A 21,181-nucleotide genomic window follows, 5' to 3' on the forward strand; every position below is an offset into this window, starting at 1 on the left:
CTAATTCAGTTGCCTGAGAGTCATCCAAGTTAAATGCCTGCCAATTAAAAAGAGTATAATGTGTTCTCTTACTTAATACCTTTTAGGTCTAAACAGGAGTATTTCAGTTCCCCTGAATTTAAAAAAATTTGGCAAAAGTAAAAAGTGCCAGAGGGCCATACACTTGTTACTTTCTTTCTTTCTTTGCAGTACATCACTGAAATGTCCATAGTGAAGCAAAAGGGTAGCCACAGATGCCACACTGATGGACCTGAAATAGATACGTTATGGATAGCTAAGGCTAAAACAACTTGAGTTTTGATTTTTTTTTAATCTAACAAGTTAAGCACAGACAAGTTTTCTCAACACTTAGTTGGAATACTTCCAAGCAAAGGTGAAGTGTCATAGCAAGTGGCACTGTTATCTCAGTAGCTAGTCCTCTTCCCTCTGAGTCTTTTTTGGGTCAGTGATGAAACTGCTATGTTGAAGGTAGTCAGCTTGTGGTCATTGAAGATTACAACTGCACTTCTCTTAGAAGTGGGAGTATTAGCTTTGGTGTCCTGGCCCAATTCCTAAAACATGGAATTAGCTTCTCCCCAATTAAATTTTTTCCATAATTTCAAACAGGAGACATTCTTCTCTTCCCTTCAAAATACTCTGGTAGGTATTGTCATTGGAAGAGAATGGATTCCATTTTTCCTCCTGTGACATAATTGCATTTCACTGTATTTATTGAAATAAGGGCATGAAAGCAGAGTGGGTAAAAAACTTAATTTAATTCCCTGGTCCCAGTCACCTGACCTGGATTAAGATAACAAAAGTTTATTGTCCTCGTCACATAATAGGGGTCAGTGTCCCTTGACTCCTGTAGTTTGTTACATCTTCCATTTCAGACTGTAAATCACTTTTGGAGAGAGTGGAGTGCCTAACTGCCATTTGTGTGTTTGAAAATCTCCCACTTTAAGATTAATTGTGCTGGGTAAATATAAAGCATTGTAAAGTTAAGGTTTCATATTACAGGAACTATCCTGGTCAGACCTTTTGATTGTATGAATCCTCAGACCTCTTGCACGTTTTCAGAGCATATGAGAATCAGCTTCATCTGCTCAGTTGTACAGTGATACTCTTTGTCCCAAAGTGCCCCCCAAAAGCAGAAAATACAAAATCAAGCCCGGGAGTTGTAGTGTCAACTCCAAACTCTATTTCTGAGCTATTTTGATGTTTCCACAGAGTGCATACAACAAATGGTTTATACTGCAGTAACCAGAATAATATTTCTGGCTGACAAATAGAGTTTCAGGCAACACAGCCATCTGGCTACATAGAGAAATCACATGCAAAATATAAAATGTCCAGGTTAGTCAGCTAATGATGGTCCTTTAAAGTTTTGAACCACTGTTATAACTTACATGTAAGACACTATTTATGTTCACCAAAAGCAATTTTGTTTTTTAGAAACTGCAATATTAACAAACTGTTATAGAATTTTAGCCAGTCTCTATGCTGCCTGGCTCATTCTTGTCATAGGTGCATTATTGGTTCCAACATACATTTAAAAGAAAAAAGTTTTCTATTAATCATGCATTGCCTAATCTACTGTGTTGACGAATGTTTTGTTGAATTTTTTTTATTCATTATACATTAAATTTTACAGATCAACACATTATAAATTATGATCAGTGTATACACTCTGTATTAGCTACATATTTAATCTTGTCCAGCAGTGATAGATTTCTTGGTTGTTCTGGGCCACAAAAACTGTTGTACCCACCCCACCCCACCTATGGGCAGGAAAAAAAAACAGCCCTTCCCTCTGTAAGAATGTTCTCGACATGGGGAAATTCTGCTCTCTTTGAACTCAATGGATTGTTTGCCATGGACTTCAATGGGACCAGGATTTTCTCCAATTGATTTTAGTTCTGAAAATGGATGAAGGTTCAGGGAAGTTAGTAGATTTCTTATAAAAAGAAAAGGAGTACTTGTGGCACCTTAGAGACTAACAAATTTATTAGAGCATAAGCTTTCGTGAGCTACAGCTCACTTCATCGGATGCATTTGGTGGAAAAAATGTGGCACCTTAGAGACTAACAAATTTATTAGAGCATAAGCTTTCGTGAGCTACAGCTCACTTCATCGGATGCATTTGGTGGAAAAAAAACTGTTTTTTTTCCACCAAATGCATCCGATGAAGTGAGCTGTAGCTCACGAAAGCTTATGCTCTAATAAATTTGTTAGTCTCTAAGGTGCCACAAGTACTCCTTTTCTTTTTGCGAATACAGACTAACACGGCTGCTACTCTGAAACCTAGATTTCTTATGTTATCCTAGCATGTTTGTCCATCGCTAAACTAAATATTGTGAATCAAATTCTGCTCTCAATCACACTGATGAAAATCCCAAGTAACACCATGTATATCTGTGTACACTGACTACAGGTTTTTGCTCCTTGACCCTTCACTGAGAGTACTTTCTGAATGCTAAGGACACAGAACTGTTGTTCTTACTGCTGATCTTTCTAGGGTTACTTTTATAAAAACATGGCATTGCCTAGTGCAGATTTATTCCCCATGCTCACCTACTGATTTCCCATGTAGAGGGTGCTGTTTATATCACTTCTCTTTGGGCAAAATCACCCTCAGAAATTTTCTATTGATTTGCAACTTGATGCATAAAAAGTGAGCTCTTAAAATTATGGGCACAGGCTAAATAAATGATTCATGTAGGCTGGTTTTGTCTGAATAAATTATTTGTTTTTTTCTCTCATCCTGGCTAGGAAAGAATATAAAGTTAATGCTATTCTATACAAATAGAAACTCTTCTAAAATTCTGACCTAATCATTGATGTTTGCTAAGCAAAATATATATGGAATTTCTTCAGGGTTTGCAGGGGGTTTTAGTATAATATTAACACCGTGGAAGGAAAGAATAAAACAATAAGATATCCCATTTATTGCCATAAATTATAGATGAGTACAAATGTTATTAATATTGCTGTTTTCTTAAGTAGTTTTTCCCCCCTGTGGAGATACAGCCTGATTGACACCCAGAACACTTTATCCTCTGTGCTAAAATTTTAAGGCAACCATTTGCTTAAATAAAATCATCTGCAAAATTCAGACCCTGAGAGATCTTTATTTTCAGTAAAATAGCTGGAGTTTACATTGACGGGCACTTTAGGAAACAGGGGAGCACATGACAAATGTTATGCACTCAGCTTTTATTTTAAGTGGTGGTAAAGGCAGCAGACCCAGAAAGTGTGATCCAATTCCCCGAATAGGAGATGTACCAATTTGTGATGGGTGAGATGTACCAATCTGTACTTGAGATGTACCAATTTGTGATGGGTGAGATGTACCAATCTGTACTTGAGATGTACCAATTTGTGAGATGTACCAATTTGTACTTGGCACTTTGAGGCCCCCTGCTGGAGGTCCCAGCACACCGCACCCCAGGAAAGGAACAGTGAAGGTGGGCCCTCCAAGCCTGCCTAGACAGGCTGCACAGAAGTAGTCAATTAGAGGCCAGCAGGCTCAGATAAAAGGAGCTGCAGGGCCTGAGCGAGGCCAGAGGGGTTAGGAAGGGTGCTCTACTCTGGCCAAAGGGAGCTTGATGGGCTGCATTAGCTAAGCCTGGGAGCAAGAAGACTTGGGAGCTCTAGCCTTAAGGTAACGGACAGAGGTCAAGAGGCCAGGTAGGAAGAGGCCCACCCAGAAGTGGGCAAGCCCAGGTTCCCCCCACCAGCCAGTGCTGGAGTAGCCTAAGCCCCAGCAAGGGGACACACCTAGTTTAAAAGCCCAAGAAAAGGGGCTAAATTTAAAGGGCCCAAAGACAAGGCTGAAGACAGACCAACAGTTCCAGTTGGATTTTTTACAAAAAAACAAAGAAAAACCAAACAAACAAGAAAGGGGTTAGATGCAAAGGGCCTAAAGAGAGGGCTGAAAACACTGATAAGGATAGACAGATAGCCCTTGCTGGACCTTTGATACCCCCAGAAAGGATTCATTCAATTTTGATTGTGTTACTTGAACAGAAGGCTGAGCCATTGAAGACATACCAGTTAGGTTGACATTCTATAGGCAGTGCCAGAAGCAGGAAAAAAAGATTTCCGCTCCACACTCAGCTGACAGGAGGCACTCATGGGAGCTAAGTGTCCCCCGTCGCACAACTGATTCTGAAAAATGTAAAGCTTTCACACCTGATGGTGCCTACTGACCTACAAGAGTTTTTAATAATACTAATTGCTCATAACAAAAACCTTTTTGTTGGTGTGGAAAAAACTCAGACTGAAAAGTTAGCTACCAAGTAATAAATAAAGGGGCAACCATCCATGTTTGCAGCTGTCTTTTGTAGAACAGAGGAGAAAAGCACAGGTCTTTTTTTTTAAAAAGTTTGTGAATTCAGGGCTTATGAAAGGTTAACAAATGTGGAGGTTGAAGTCCACAATCCACAGAACACAATCCACAAGCCTCCAGGTTCATTTTGTCCTCAGGCTTTCTGCTGAGTTACCCAATAGTGGTGAGTAGTGCCAGCTGTAGCGTAGTTGGGGTAAGAGGGACAGTTGTCCATGCAAAATTTGAGTGGGATCAAGCTCATTTCATATAGCCATAGGCCAACAAATAGGTAGGGGATGGTAACAACCATGGGGAACTGCAAGAATGGGCTGGGATTATTGAGCTAGTTCTCTAGAGCTATGTCCTATTGCCAAGTTCTTTGAGGAAATCCTGCCCTCAAAAACACAAGCCTTTTCTAAACCAGAAAGAAGGAGAAACCTATCTACATAAAAAGAAGTGACCCTAATTAGAGTCTCCTCTCCTAGAAACCCTTCACCCGAGATAAGGAAAGTCAAAAGGAGCCAGAAGTCTGTTTGCAAAGTAGAAGGGGACTGCAGACTAGAAAGAAAGAAAGCAAGGTAACTTTCATAACATTTCTCTCCATACATAAAAGCATAACTTACCAATATCTGGGTTTAGCCTCATATCAATACATAGCTCCCATAGGAGTTACATGAGATGCATCTCCCTAACATCTGAATTGAACTCTATGGGTTTGCTTCATTGCTTGTACAACATCTGTTCCAGCAAATTATTTCAATACTTGCGGCCAGATTCCAATCTCATACCAATTTTGCACTGATGTAATTCCATTGACTTCACCGGAACCTCTCCTGATTTACACTGGCATAAATAAGAGCATAGTTTTAATTTAGTTTGGCTTTTATAGCATTCCACCCATCTAACGGCTAGTTTCTGACAAATTCATTTAGTAAATAAGTCTCAAAAACTATACTTTGTATTTCTCAAGGATTTAGACATTAGCAAACAGAAGTTATCGAGCTGGAAATTATCCATCTGTAAATGTGAAGATACAAAATGTACCAGTCTAAAAATTATTTTCTTCCAAGTGCTGAATAAAAGTAACAGAATATGTTACTGCCAACACAGAGGTGTCAAGAAGATGGAATAGGATCCACTATAGTATGGGAAAATGTCTGCTTGTGTATTTTGTCATCAAATTGGAACATTTTCTACACAGGTGATATGGCAATATGATTTGAAAATGTTATAGCTACAGTAATTTTCATAGTATTAAAAGGTGTTTTGCTGACGTATTTAGCCTTTCATATATGGATTTGTTTATAGTTATGTTATGATCATTCAAAACCAGTTAAATAGACATTTCCTGCTTGACCACTACCATATATTCCAGCAAATTCACCAGGTAGGTGAGGGGATGTGACAGTCCCAACAGCTGGGAGTAGAACAGGATGGGAGTCAGGAAGTTCATTTGCAGGAATTTTCCCTCCACAGCTTTCTGCTGAACTCTAATGATCAGAAAAGCGAGGGCAATCAGGGTATGTCCACACAGCAAAGAAAAACCTGTGGCTGGCCTGTGCCAGCCAACTCAGGTTTGCGGGGCTCAGGCTATGGGGCTGTTTCATTGCTGTGTAGACTTCCAGGCTTGGAATGGAGCCTGGGACCCTGCAAGGTGTGAGGGCCCCAGAGCCCAAGTTCCATCCAGAGCCCAGAAGTCTATACAACAATGAAACAGCCCAGCAGTCAAAACCTCGCAAGCCCAAGTCGGCTGGCATGGGCCAACCACGGGTTTTTCTTTGCTGTGTTGACATACCCTCAGACTCAGGGCTTATAAACTTGTTCTAAAATTTTTTCAGAAGCTCCTAGATAGCCAGGTAACAGCAGTAGCTTATCTGTACCTGGCAAAAAATGAGTTCTCTTTGGGACATGAGTGCACCATCTCAAACCCATTCATTTTGCTTCAGTGCACTAGCACGTCGACTACATGATATGGAGGATAAACTAAAATGGCAAGAGGCTCCCTACAACATCAATCCAAAGACAGAAGATCATTCCAGCCACCTTTGCACTGCAGCACAATGGACGATCCCAAGTCCTACAAAACAATGCTACACAAGTTTAGAACAGGAAACAAAGAATAATACTATATTCATTTGTTAAAGCAGGAGAAATTTGGAAAGAGTTGGGATTTGGCCAGGAGCACTCAAAGGCCATGAGTCCACATAGTTGGCAAGACATCAATTTTAAGTCCCCTCCTCCAAGATGTATTGATTTAAAAAGATGGGATGGTTTTCTTTTTTCCTTTCCTTTACTCATGTTAATCCCATACTAAGAGAAGCTCAAAAGCAGCTAACAATGACTCTTAATAAATCAGTTGGACTTCAAAGAACATTTCTTCTTTGGGTGCAGTATGGTTTGCCACATATGAAAAGGATATCTTGTTTTTTGATGTTCTTTTGTTTGATGTAGATGATGACTAGCAACAGTCAGACTAGCTTGAGAGACAGACACTTATGCCAGACTTTTCCTGAACTGATTATGCCCAGAAGGGAGGAAATTAGATCAGGAGTGTTGGAGAAAGGGAAAGATGTGAACAGAAGGAGAAGGAAGACGACTTCTAGAGTTTTCACTAAGCAACCATAATGGGAGAGGGGGAGTATTGTCAAAAAGGAACTTCTCCATTTTGTGTTGCTCAATCTCAGAAGAAAGTCCTGATTTAGGGTACCTGATACTAATGGCCCAATCGTTGGGTTCTAGTGCCATATAGGCGTTCAGGGGGAGGGAGTGGTACAAAGGTAGCTTTAAACCACTGTAAGGTCCACCTAATCCTGGTAGGGGACCTGTTCAAAAATACAACTTGGGGAAGCCTGGAAGAGGGGTACTTTGAGCATGCTTCCTTTTCCCTGTGCCTTCCCACTAAACTGGGAGCCAATACGCTTGCTGTACACCAGAAAGGGATTCCCCATCGCTGGGGAATCCTCAGGCAGCTGGACATTTTGCTTTTAGTGTCACTTTGCACAAGTGGAGCAGTTCAAAGCATAGATTCAAAGATTTTAAGGCCAGAGGGAATGTTAGCTCATCTAGTCTGACCTCCTATATAACACAGGCCATTGAATTTCACCCAGTTACCCTGTATTAAGCCCAGTAACTTGTGTTAGACTAACAAAATATCTTCCAGTCTTGATTTGGAGATCTCAAGAGATGGAGAATCCACCGCTTCCCTAGCAAGTTTGTTTCAATGATTAATCACCCTCACCGTTAAAAAATTTGCATTATTTCTAATTTAAAATTTGTCTGGCTTCAATTTCCAGACACTGCTGCTTTTTATGCCTTAGCAACTAGATTGAACAGCCCTTAAGTATCCAGTAATTTCTCCCCATTAAGGTACTTATACACTGTAAATCAAATTACCTCTCGCTCTTTTTGGTAAACTAAAGGGATTAAGCTCCTTCAGCCTCTCACTGTAGACATTTTCTTCAGCTCTCAAATCATTTTTCTGGCTCTTTTCTGGACACTCTCCAATTGTTCAATATCTTTTTAAAATAGGGACATCAGAACTGGACATTTTATTCCGGTATTGGTTTCACCAATGCCACATACAAAGAGAAATAAACCCACCTCATTATTCCCTTGTTTCTGCATCCCAGAGTCAAGTTAGCCCTTTTCGCCATGGCATTGCACTGAAAGCTCATTTTGTCCAATATGACCCTTAAATCCTTTTCGGAGTCACCGCTTTCTGGGATACAGTTCCCTATTTTGTAGGTAAGGCCTATGTTCTTTTTCCTAGAAGTACAACTTCGCATTTGGCTGTATTAAAATACATTTTGTCTGAATGGGCCCAGTTTACCAAGAGATCCATATCACTCTACATGACTGCCCTGTCCTCATCATTTACCACTCTGCCAACCTTTGTGTCATCCACAAATTTTTATATTTACTTCGAGATCACTGAGAAAAATATTGAATAGCACTGAGCCTAGAAGTGATCCCTGCAGAACCCCCTGTGACGTTCCACTCCATATGCTTTATAAAAATATGTTTATAAGCGTGTATATGATGCAACTGGAATATGCTTTATGCAAAAGGTCTCTTGTAAGGTATCACTACAAAGCTTGTGTTCTACTGAGTGTGTTCATCCTATTTGTTGTATATATCATTCTTGTATCTAAAACTAGAAATATGAAATATAACTCTGAAGTCCTATTGTAATTATGCAAAGTATGGGCCATTAATGGTGGCTTGGAATCTTGATGGCTACCATTAACTGCGAAAACTGGTTGTGAATGGCTCTGTTTACTTGCAAAACTTCCTGTGTACCTGCCGAGCCTTGGAAGAATGGAGACTAGGGGTCTCACAGGACATGTAACCATGTCACATGATACTGGAATCCATCTTAAACCTGGTGCTTTTCCATTTCGAAGGTGGGGTGGGAACGCAGAGAGAGAGAGAGACAAAGGATTCCCGCCTTGTGCCAAAGCTATAAAAATGGGGCGTGGGGGCGGACAGAACAAAGGGGTCCCAATCATGTGGAATCCCCTGCTTTTCACCTAAGATGTCTGCTGGAACTAACACGGACTGTACGAGGGGAAAAGACTGGGCCCAGACTAGGAAGGAGTCTAGTCTGTGAAAGGTTTCAGAGTAGCAGCCATGTTAGTCTGTATCCACAAAAAGAGCAGGAGTACTTGCGGCACCGTAGAGACTAACAAATTTATTAGAGCATAAGCTTTCATGGGCTACAGCCCATTTCATCGGATGCATAGAATGGAACATATAGTAAGAAGATAATATAAATATATATACACACACACACACACACACACACGAAAAGGTGGAGTAAGAGGCTAATTAATTAAGATGAGCTATTATCAGCAGGAGAAAAAACTTTTGTAGTGATAATCAAGATGGCTCATTTAGACAGTTGACAAGGTGGTGTGAGGATACTTAACATGGGGAAATAGATTCAATATGTGTAATGACCCAGCCATTCAGACCCAAGTTAATGGTCTCTATTCAAACCCAAGTTAATGGTATCTAGTTTGCATATTAATTCAAGCTCAGCAGGTTTTTGTTGGAGTCTGTTTTTGAAGTTTTTCTGTTGCAAAATTGCCACCCTTAAGTCTTTTACTGAATGGCCAGAGAGGTTGAAGTGTTCTCCTATCAGTTTTTGAATGTTATGATTCTTGATGTCAGATTTGTGTCCATTTATTCTTTTGCATAGAGACTGTCCGGTTTGGCCAATGTACATGGCAGAGGGGCATTGTTGGCACATATCACATTGGTAGATGTGCAGGTGAATGAGCCCCTGATGGCGTAGCTAATGTGATTAGGTCATGATGGTGTCACTTATATAAATAAGTGGACAGAGTTGGCATCGGGCTTTGTTGCAAGGCTGTGAAAGAAGCTTATTGGAACATCTCTGAGAGTGAGATTTACTTGTACTCCGTTTCTTAATATATTAGGCTTAGACTTACATGTTTTGTTTTATTTTGCTTGGTAAAATAAAACCAAATGATTTTATTTTGCTTTGTTCTGTCTGTTATTACTTGAAACCACTTAAATCCTACTTTTTATACTTAGTAAAATCGTTTTTGTTTATTAATAAACCCAGAGTAAGTGATTAATACCTGGGGGAGCAAATAGCTGTGCATATCTCTCTATCAGTGTTATAGAGGGTGGACAATTTATGAGTTTACCCTGTTTAAGTGTTATACAGAGTAAAATGGATTTATTTGGGGTTTGGATCCCATTGAGAGCTGGGTGTCTGGGTGCTGGAAACAAGGGCACTTGCTAAGCTGTTTTCAGTTAAGTCTGCAGCTTTGGGGGGCATGGTTCAGACCCTGGGTCTGTGTTGCATCAGGCTTGCGTGTCTGGCTCAACAAGACAGGGTTCTGGAAGTCCCAAGCTGGCAAAGAAAGCGGGCTCAGAGGTAGTCTCTGCACATCAGGTGACAGTCCCAAGGGGGTCTCTGTGACCAAACCCATCACACACACCCAAAAAACAGCCTTATTTGATGACGATTCCTCACTGACAATTACTTTTTGAGATCTGCAGTACAGGCCATTTGCTGACCTTAAATTTGTGTGACATTTAGTTAACTTGAATTGATTAAAGTGGATCGATGATTTGAAAGTTCTCCTCACAAAACAACAGATAGCCTCTCTCATTGATAGAGTCCTGTGAGGATACACATTTATATCCTCGGATGTGGATATAAATCGGTATCCGCAGAACCCCAGGGCTCTCCTGGGAACTGCAGTAGTGAAAAGAGCAAAACTTGGGGCTGCCGCTCCCAGGAGCCAGCACCCCGTGCCAGCAGCTCCTCTGTGCAGCGGTACCACCTGCAGCCTCGCCCCCAGCCCTGTCCCAGACTCTTCCGCAGAGCAGTCTGTGCCTCTTGTGTGGGGGACGTGTGCGTCACTTGAACACAAGAGAGCGACCAGGGACAGCTGCCGGTGAGCCTGGTGCCCGCCCCAGTGAGCAGGGCTGGGGCTGGTACAGCCGCGACGGAGGAGCTGCCAGCATGGAGCGCTGGCTCCTCAGAGCGGCAGCCCAACAGTCTGCTTCTTTCATGGCTGCAGTTCCTGGGAGAGCCCTGTGGTTCCGTGGACACCGCTTTATATCCACAGATACCCGCATCCACAGATCTAAATTTGTATCCGTGCAAGGCTCGACTCATTGATTTTTCTGGGTGATGTTCAGATCCTATGATCCACCATATAATTCAGAACAATGTGGTGTAGTAGGTAGAAGCCAGGATCATCCCATAACTGGCCATAAAAATGCATGCAAGTAATTTCATCTCCCACAAACAAGGAATTAAGCCAAAACTGATTTGTGGAAAAGTATGAACCAGGCAGTTTTCACAACTAATTTGGGCAATTAGTTAAGAGATTAAACAATCACAATAGACTCCAACTTCACCTCTAGCCTTAATGCCCTAGATAGAAATCAGTAAGGTATCTGCTCCAGAATATTTTTGTTTTTTTAACAAAATATGGCTGCTAAAATTCAAAAGTTAATTTGGTGGGTGGGTTGGTAATTAAATTATTATGGGTCAGATCTAATTAAAAACAGATTTCAAGGCACATTTCAAGCTGTGAGGCTGGATGCCAGCTTTAGGTTCCCTAGCAGAGCTTTGCATACAATCAAATTGAGGGGGTAGGAAATAAAAGCAGCCAACAGTAAGAAAAAGTCATAAGATAAAAAGTATTTTTAAAATTGGGAGGAATTTATCTTACAGTTTGAGCCCTACATTTTATTGTTGGCCATTCCACATCACACATTTCTGAAAAAAAGCTCAGAGACTAAAATAAGAAATCTGAAATTGGAAACAATTAACCTCTATGATTTTAAAGATAATAGTTGCATCTAAGTTCTGTATACATTTTTATTCCAATGTATTTGAAAAAAACACAAACAAACAGACTATCCACAGATGGAGGACTGCCAGGCATTGGGAAATGTCCTCTTAGCATATGGTACACAGACCATTAACTTGCAATAATAAAAAGTATCAGAATTTAATTTAGCACTTAGCCTCCTATTTTGTTTTGCTGGGGTATAGTGTAGACACATAAGCATATCACAAACTCCACTTCTGCTGTCCTGACAGCTACCGCCTCAACATCCTTTGCTGTCAATGCCACTGCTCACTCGCAACGATAAACTAAGGGACACGCATAGTGTCTTCATGTGTCCAGATAAGGTAAATCAATTTTAAAACTTACCATTGTGGAAGGTCACCGAACATCGCTAGATGCTCTGTGGCACTGGTGTTTCGAAGTATAGTTCTAAAGGGACGAGAAGAGAAACATATGTTTGGGGAAAAGATACTGCACTCTGACAATATTTTATATTATCCCAGACAGAGAAGCTCCTGTATAAATGGGGAGTAGTATGCTCCTTACCTAGTCACAAAAGATACACACAGCATATTCAACAAAATTCATCAGAAAAAAAGAATACATAAGCCCTGTGCTGAAGGACATTCTGTTTCTGCTAAGTGCCTTGGAGAAATATTTAAGAATAGTTTGCCCTTATTAATGTTTTATTCCAAATCTAGATTAGGCCCTGTGGAACCTAAGGTCACTGGAAAAACTCCAGGACCAGGTCATTGAAAGATCACCAAAACAAAGGAAGCTGAAACTGTTTAGGTTCATCTCCCTTCTCACCTTAAGTGTATTGCAGTGGTTCTCAAACTGTGAGCTGGGACTCCAATGTGGGTCATGACCCCATTTTAATGGGCTGGTCAAGGCCAGCGTTAGACTTGCTGGGCCTAAGCTGAAGCTCAGGGCCCATCCTGCCTCCACCTGGGCTCACATAGTCATTTTTTGTTGTCAGAAGGGGGTCACAGTGCAATGAGGTTTGAGAACTGCTGGTGCATCCTGTTGATGAATTTTAATGTCACGTAGGTATTAGCCTCCAAACAACTTAAAAAAATGCAAGAGTAAATTATTTTACAACCCCTTCATTAGTACGGCCCCCAGTGAACATGTATGGCCGATAATATGGCACATTAACAGCAATTGTAAAATCAGTCATAGCAGTGAATATACTGCTATGCTATTACTCAGACTGCTGCATCCTCCCTCCTATGCAGTTCGTCACAGCATATTTTATCTAGAAGATGCAAAAGCCATGCAGAATTCCTTTCTAAAACTGTTTATTATGAATACATGGAAGGATAAAGACAATGCCATCGGAAGATGACAGGATTTTGGTCACTTGAGAGTTAATGATTAATCCAGAGTTCTTTACTGTTAATTTAAAAACAGCCATCCCACCAAAAACAATCTAATATTCTAAACCCTCATTGAGCAAGTTGCTTAAGCATATGTTCTAAGCTTAAACTGCTGTCTCAGCATAAGCTTGCAATGATGAAGAGGACAATTTTCAAAGGGCAAGTAGACACCTAACTCCCATTGAGCACACATGTAACAAGTTGCAAAAAAAAAAAAATTTTATTATCTTTAACAGGCAATAGGATATTGTTGATATAAAATATATTTTAACCTACTGTAGGCAAATAGATAAAAACACTAGTACAGAGTGCCATAACTCAATATTTGGGGTATTTCCCCCCCGCACACACACACACACACACACACACACACACACCACAAAAGTATCTATTTCCATTGCTGCTTTTGACATCAGTAAAAATGTTATACATTGCCTCTCTGGGTACGACAGAACTTTCGGCTAGCCATACACAAGCTATTATTAGAAAGTATAGATCTTTCCACCTGATGTTCTTCTCCCTGATTGCAGAAACAATGACACTATATAAATTCATTGAAGCAAAGAAAATATCTTCTGCCTTCTAAGGCTTTAAAGTATCCACTAATAAAAGTTCTCTTTTGGTTTTCCTGATATCCTAATTTCATTTTCTATGTGAAATTGTAAAACTGGCCAAGGCAACACTATAATCTTAAGCAGAACAGCATCTCTTGTTTTGTAATATTGCTCTTGGAGAACTTGAAGAAAGTGGAGAAGGTTTGCAGCTCAGACAGTGCATAAAGAGGTCTGGAATTATAATAGGGGTGATGGTTCAAAAATGTTGCCATTTTTAATTCATATTGGTATTACCCAATGGTGAACGCATGATTCACAGTCCCCTCTGCCATTCTTCAGAGGGTATGTGTTGTTACAACCCAAAGTGTAGAAGCTTGCCTCTTTAGCTCAAACAGTAGCAGCTCATGCTTTCAAATGTGGAAGTCCTCAGTTCAATCCTTAGGGTGTTAGCCAAGATAGCAGCCGTCATACTGACACAATGTGTTTGCACAGATGAAAGTGGATATTACTGTTTTGCCTTTTTAGCTGTCCCTACATGTTTATTTTATACTCAAAAATGTTAATGAAGTGTAACTGGGGGGAAAATAGCCCTGTTCATCCAGGAATTAGATAACTGTATGCTAAGATTGTTTTAAAGTTTTATTAATATATAATGCCTTCACATAAACTTAAGAGCACAGAGACACCTCATATTACCTTTTGCTCAGGGACCAAAATTAGAGTGAATAAAATCTTAAATGGGGAAAGGAGGTGGGTAGACCTATATTATCAACAAACTGAATGTAAAACATGGAACAACTGAAGGGAGAAACTCCTCAAAGGTTTTATTAAAATTTCCAATGAGAAATAAAGTGCCTACATCATCCAAACTTTAAAAAGGATACAAGGTGATGATTAAAACTCACATTTGTTTTTACTCATGAAATGCACTGTGGTATCTTAAAAGATTCGTTTTGACAAATTTGTATTCTCATTGAAGTTAACAGCAACAGAATTTACCAATAAGCTCCTGAATGAAGGCAGTAAGATTTCAGCACAGTTAAAGAATTAAAGAAAAGTTGACTGTTGACATTTCTGCAAGTTCTTTTTAGCAGCTCAGAAACAAACTTGAATGGAGATGGGAGGTCAAGTTAACATGCAGCAAGCACATCTTGGGCAGCCATCAGTGAAAGCTTCCCTGGACCTCCTTGGCAATATGTCACAGTGCTGTTCTGGTTGAACTCTGTCTAGTGGTAGGAGCATAGTTCTAGTTTCTAGTTCCGAGATGATTCTGTAGCCTCTAAGATTAGATAATCAATCAGAGTGCCAGTTCTGATTGTGGTATTGGTGATACTACCTTCATCGAAAAAGGAACCTGACCCCTGGAAAAGGACTAAGACCACTAATCATTTCTAACAGACCACTGAACGGTCATACTTCAGCAAGCCTCTAAGGCTCAGCTACCCAATCTGAGACATCTGATTCTCCTCCTCAAGCTATTTCAAGTACTTACAGTGTGCATTAATGTATCCCAGCACACAAAGTACCCTTTCCTTCAGCAGTGTGAATGAGAGCCTCCTATATAATTCTAAGATACCATATTTTCTGTTTTGTGACTACTACACAAGATTAAATACAAACTTGCTTTTTCTCCAGGAAAATAAACTAAATTTTAATAGTATGATATTAAACTGTTTATTGCATATAAGTCAATTAGTCACCATGCACAATACACTAAAAGACTGATTTTCATTTGGGCTTCAACAGGCCCTTTAATTTTGCACCTGCAAATAATTACATATGCAATTGTGTACCCAAAGAACTTTTATGGGTCCAAACTTAGACATTTAACTATCTGATCTTCAGGATCTAACATAATCGGATATCTAAGTGATACCAGCTGAGTTCAAATATTTGCAAGCATGCAGATCTAGCCAAAATTATTTATTAATGCAAAAACTGCATTAAAAATTTGATAATATCACTTCAGGTCAGTGCCTTATAGGTACAATTGTTGTCATAAACCACTTTTAAGAGACTTTGACTAGAATTCATGAGACACTGTGGAAAGTAAATTATATTCAATATAAAAAAATAAAGTTTATAAAAGTAAATGGAAAAATGTAAAGAAATAACTGATAACATATGAAACAAATTTCCTTTCTAGATTGGCATTAAAGACTTAAATGTTTATTCCAGATTCTACTGCCTTTACTCACATTGAGTACTACCTTACATCCTGAGTATTCCCATTGGATTATAAGAAATAAAGCACTATTCAAATTGAGTAATGGTGGTATGATAGGGTGGACTAGGCCCAGAGACCCCCTACTGGAGCCTCGGAGTCCTCCCACCCCCATTCCAGGAAAAGAGCAGTGGAGCTAAGTCCTCCAAGCAGCCTACAGAGACTGCACAGGAAGCAGCCAATCAGATGATTGCAAAGGGCTAGCCAATCAGAGGGTTGCAGGCTAATATAAAAGGACCTGCAGTGCAGACCAGAGTCAATTCTTTGCTGGAGCCAAAGGATTGCAGATAGTGCTCCTGGCTGCCCAAAGAGAACAGCAGCACCATGAACAGCTAGGTGCTAGCAGGGACTGGGGGAGCAAGGAAATGCTCATGAATGGCTGCTGGTCCTGAACACAAAAGAGCCCTGAGGTAAGGGTGAAGCTTTGGTGAAGGATGGAGCTTTGGAGAAGTGGCCCAGGAAACTGAAAGCAGCTTCACTGAAGGGTCACAGTGGCACCTGGCTGTTATTATTAGGGTCCCTGGGTTGGGACCTGGAGTAGTGGGTGTGCCTGGGTCCCCCCAATAGGTCACTGGGGAGTGGCCTACAATTGGACAGCAAAAAACCTCTTGAAGGAGATCTGAACTAGTCAATGGCCCAGCTGAAGAGCTAGGGCCAGAAGGGCCCAGGGAGGGTAAAACCATTGCCTCCAGAGAGGAAGCCCTAGGGGTACGGCTGGAACTGTTTAAAGACTCCAGACACACCTGACCAGAAGGAGTGCTTATGAGAGGTGGGTGCCATGCCCTTACAGGTGGAAGAATCTGGACGTAAATAATGCAACAATGAATTACAATTTTTTTTAGTCATCTCAAACCAACCTAGAGAATTCTCTTGTAATGTTAATTCGATTCAATAGGTTTTTAAAGTAATTTCCATAGAACCCTATTTGGTTTCATCTCATTAAGTTCTGTAAGCTGCTTCTATAGGAGAGGTCATTTAAAAACAGGTCTACACCCAGGCTGATGTACGGTCACTGTGCCACCAGAGATCCACAATAAAAAAGTGGTTTTGCTGCCTTTTGTCCTTCATCCCTGTTGAACTTAAGCATGGCACAGGTGCTTTGGGGGCGGAAAGTTGATGCAGCTTTATGCACCAGCATCTCCTTATACCCAACCAAATTAACAGGACTGGCATCAAGCTCAAACAAGGTTGCCCTGAACATTTGCATTCATGGCTTTAAAGAAGAGTGCGGGGTTCAAAAAGAAAAAGTGCTGGTGCTCCAGAACAAAAACTTGGCCATTATTTAATACCCCATAGCCAGTCGCCTACAGACAGGTCCAGCCAGGGGACTTGGACAATCCACATTGACATGTCTACAAGGGAATTATCACATTGAAAGTGCCCTGTTGTAATAGACTCTGGCAGTATTTGGCATAGAATATCTTGCTACATCACACTGCCACTATCTTACCCAGAGACTCCTTCAAGAACAGCGCAGAATAGAAAGATATATAAAAAGCTAGATTAGACACTGAAATCCATTTGCGATTAATTGGTGCATAATGAACTTGACAAAGTCTATGATCCTTATATGAATGGTAATGCAAAAAGCACAAAGTAAACAATAAATATGCAATGATAAGGAGACTGTCCCTCTGAAGAAAAAACTTTGTTTTCCCTTGGCCTGGAGGCAAAGGCAGCATTAGACAATTTGAAAGTGACAAGAGCACTTTCTCTTGAATGGTTCTAAAACATTAAATTAAGTAACAGCTTTGCTCTTTGAGTAACCTTTGGTAACTGGGTAACTGTTCTGAGAAGGAAATATTTGTGATGCTTTTCCGCTTGAGCGCCGCACACATCATAATACATATTGATATGTCTGAGCAGTAATGGGAATATCTTTCACAGGAAAGTTTGTTTGATTATTTACAAACAAAGACTAAATTTAAATTAACATTAGAGAAGCAGCAGAAGCCATGGGAAAGCAAAGAAATTAAATGGAAGTTTTCTGTGCTGTCCTTTACGCACCCTGATGTACCTACCTTATGGCCCTGACTGAAAAGTTTGGATCCAGAACTAGGGCTTTGATTCAGTATAGATGTCAGGGTCCAACTGCAAGTTCAGAGCCAGATATTTACAGTAAACTCCTGATTGTCCCAAAAGCGTGGGGGACATGGATTTTATTCGGACAATCAAAAGAGCAGGAGTTGTTCAGTCACTCAGCAAGGGGGTGGCCTCCCCTGCAGCCAGGGGCTTGTCCTCCTCCTCGTCCTCAGTCCTGGCTGGGGGTTTCTGCTCTGCCCTGTTCACTCACTCCCATGACAGCAGGGCTGCAGAGGGCTCCCTGTGCTACCTCAGGCCAATCGCACTCAATCCCTGCAGGTGCAAGGAAAGCTGTGGTACTTACAGAGCAGAGTTCTGGTGGGCAGGGAATCGAGTGTCACAGGCCCTACGGCGTGCAGGGAACCCCCTGCTGCCACCAGAGCCGTTCAGCAGCCTGGTGGCCTCCCTTGTGGCCAGGGGCAGCTCCCAGACTAGTCCTCTGCTATTATCCAAATCGCTTCCTTGTCCCCCAACATGAGATACATGCTGCAGATGGCATGTATCTCATGCTGGGGGACACTGAAGGGATTCAGATAACATGGAGGTTCAGCCAAACAGGATATATGATACTTTCCCCAAATGTTGTGAAGTTCAGATGGGTGTGGGGGCATTCTTTTAGACCACATGGAATGTAAAACATTCAACTGCCTGGATAAATCATTAACCAGTGGAATACTTAGGTATAATACGATGGTTTTAAAACACTGGCCTATATCCTAAGCCGATGTAAATTGCTGTAGCTCTTGATTTCAATGGAGCAATGCTGATTTACACCAGTTGGGATCTTCCCACTGTATCAGCCTTACTATCACATTTCTTTACTGTGTTAATTGGGGCAGGCAGGGCAAGGGGATTTTCCAAGGCAAACAGGTGTCCTCAATGGAAGTTTAGCACCAATCTTCTATGGATCTCTTAGAAATTCTTCCTCCAAACATTAAACAGAGGAGCTCAGATACTACAGTAATGGAGGCCATATAACACTTAGGGGCCAAATCTGCTCCATTTAGTATTTGTTCTATTATGTTCTTTAAAAAAGTTAAACTTACCAGCTGGCAACTTTCAGTTTCCTTTCTTCCTTTTGCTTTTTCCTAATCTTCTAATATCCCCCTCCCACAATTTGTGACTTGTCTAAATAAGTAACTGTCAGTAGCTCAGCAAAGTCAGCCCTTTAAGATCATTTCTACAGCTGATTGGTAGGGGAATATCTGGACATACAGCACAACAATCTTCCCGTCTTAGCTTTGAACTGGCTGGGGGACAAATTCTTTTCTTTCACACCCATTGGGGTTTTGCTCCTGTCTCCATGACAGCACAACACAGATGCTAGGAGGAATGGCCTGAACAGGAACAGAGAAATTCAGGGTGTTTGGTAGAGGTATGCATCAATGGCAGCAGAGGAGAATCAGAATCTGTTGGGGGGGACAAGATGCCTCAGTGGGCATAGGAAGAATGCACTTTGCGATTTGCATGTCACCACTGTGAAGCAGCATATCATAGCAGAACAAATGTAGCTTGTTTGGGACGTGAGAGCAGCATGTCACCATAAGGCCATACCCTGTTCCTCCGTATTTTCCATCTTTTTAAAGGAATCCCAGGAGGTCTTTTGTATGAGACTGACATTTTAACAACAGGCCTTTCCTTGGATGTTGCATTTCAGACTATCCTTCATTGAATGCCTCTTCACATCAAATCCACCTTCCCAGCAACCTCCTTGCAGACAGATACAAGCCTGCTGCTCAGTATTGTTTTTCACAAATATCATTTCTCAGCATAAACTCATCTTCAGTGCATAATATAGATAATCCTGTTTACTGGATAGCCTTTCTGCAGAACTAGAGCTTGCCAAAAAGAGCTGATTGCTTTTGATCCATTTTATTAACTGGAACAGAGTTACATGTAAATATATCCTCTTCTGTAGCTCTCAGATCCATCCCTTGTTAGCAATCAAAAAGTGTCATGAAAGATAAGTCAGGGTACAGAACAAATACAAAAATATGACCTCACAAGAAGTGAGAATCTTACCAGGCTGCTTCAGCTGCAGCAGAATATTTGCTGCAATTTTATTTACCTTCAAACTATAATCAACTTTTTGCCAACTTTTAAGGGCAAAAGGTACAGTAATTTCTAAAGGACAGTCACTGGATTTTCCCTCTAATAGGCCCCAGTTCTAACCCATTGTTATAACAGATGCCTTAGGCTATACTGTTGGAACTCTTTGAAATCAAGTAAAACAGCAAGAAGAACAGTGTCACATTTGAATCATGGCAGCTTAGAGGAACAGAGAGGAAATATGCTAGGCAAGTAACACAATTCTAGTAGTTGTGCATGCTGTGATTCTTCAGCATGCTTACTTATAACGAAGGGGGAGACTTAGCAGGGAACTGTCTGTGCATCTTTAATACAGAGGAAATATAAACTGTATATATATAACAATTGCTAACAGTGTCTGTGGTACAATTTTACAACAGAAAATGACCATTTTTTTCTGGAAATGTGTGGCATGTTTGGAAAGTATTTTAATTGTGTTTCTATCAGCAAAGTCACTAACCTCTGGTGCTCCAGTTGCAAGAATTCAAGATAGAAAATTCTTACCCTAACACTATTATCCAGTTTTCAATAGCCGTTCCCCACACTCTATACTAGTAGATCTGGTTGAAACATTTTCCACAGAACTTTTTTCAGTTGAAACTAAAATATTTTGCAGAAGTGTTCTGTTGAGACAGTATTTTCATCAAGAAAGTTTCTCGGGGGGCAGGAGAGCATTTTAGCACTGTGGGATTTGCCTGATTCAGAGTAATCTAGGATGAAAATCTGTGCTCTGAATCAGGCAGAACATGGATTTGTACCTATGGGTCCTACAACCCAAGCCACTAGCCAGACTAAACTACAGAGTTACTGCCTCACTACTTATGGGTACACATACGTTGCAGAATAGGACCGTGAGTGTCTCAGCTCAGGTCAACTGACTCAGGCTAAGGATCTAAAAATAGCAGCGTAGACTTTCCCACAAGGATGGGAGCCAAGGCTCTAAGATTCATCCTCCCTGGCCAGGTTTCATTCATCTCCCTGGCTCCAGCCCAACTGGGAATGTCAACACTACTATTTTTGGCCTTGTAGCCCAAGCCCAAGTCAGTTGTCCTGCGTTTTGAGACTCACTGCTGCAGGGTTATTTTTCTATTGTTTGTGAACAGAGTAGACATACATTTTCTTTCTCTTCTGCACTCCTTTCCACCTCCCTCTGTTGCTTTAAAAATTTCAAAAGATTTTATTTTTATAGATTCATAGATACT

At 40.8% G+C, this 21,181-nt stretch overlaps 1 long non-coding RNA gene across 1 annotated transcript in view; it reads right to left on the reverse strand.

The window, feature by feature from the left end:
- LOC122461201 overlaps window positions 1-21,181 on the reverse strand; it is a 162,238-nt gene that overhangs the window by 60,651 nt on the left and 80,406 nt on the right. Inside the window, exon 3 of the long non-coding RNA XR_006283009.1 lies at window positions 12,019-12,081. This is a non-coding gene — a long non-coding RNA (uncharacterized LOC122461201). The remainder of the gene's footprint in view (window positions 1-12,018; window positions 12,082-21,181) is intronic.

The sequence above is a fragment of the Dermochelys coriacea genome, chromosome 7 (genome assembly GCF_009764565.3).
Source record: "Dermochelys coriacea isolate rDerCor1 chromosome 7, rDerCor1.pri.v4, whole genome shotgun sequence".
NCBI classification, from domain to species: domain Eukaryota; kingdom Metazoa; phylum Chordata; order Testudines; family Dermochelyidae; genus Dermochelys; species Dermochelys coriacea.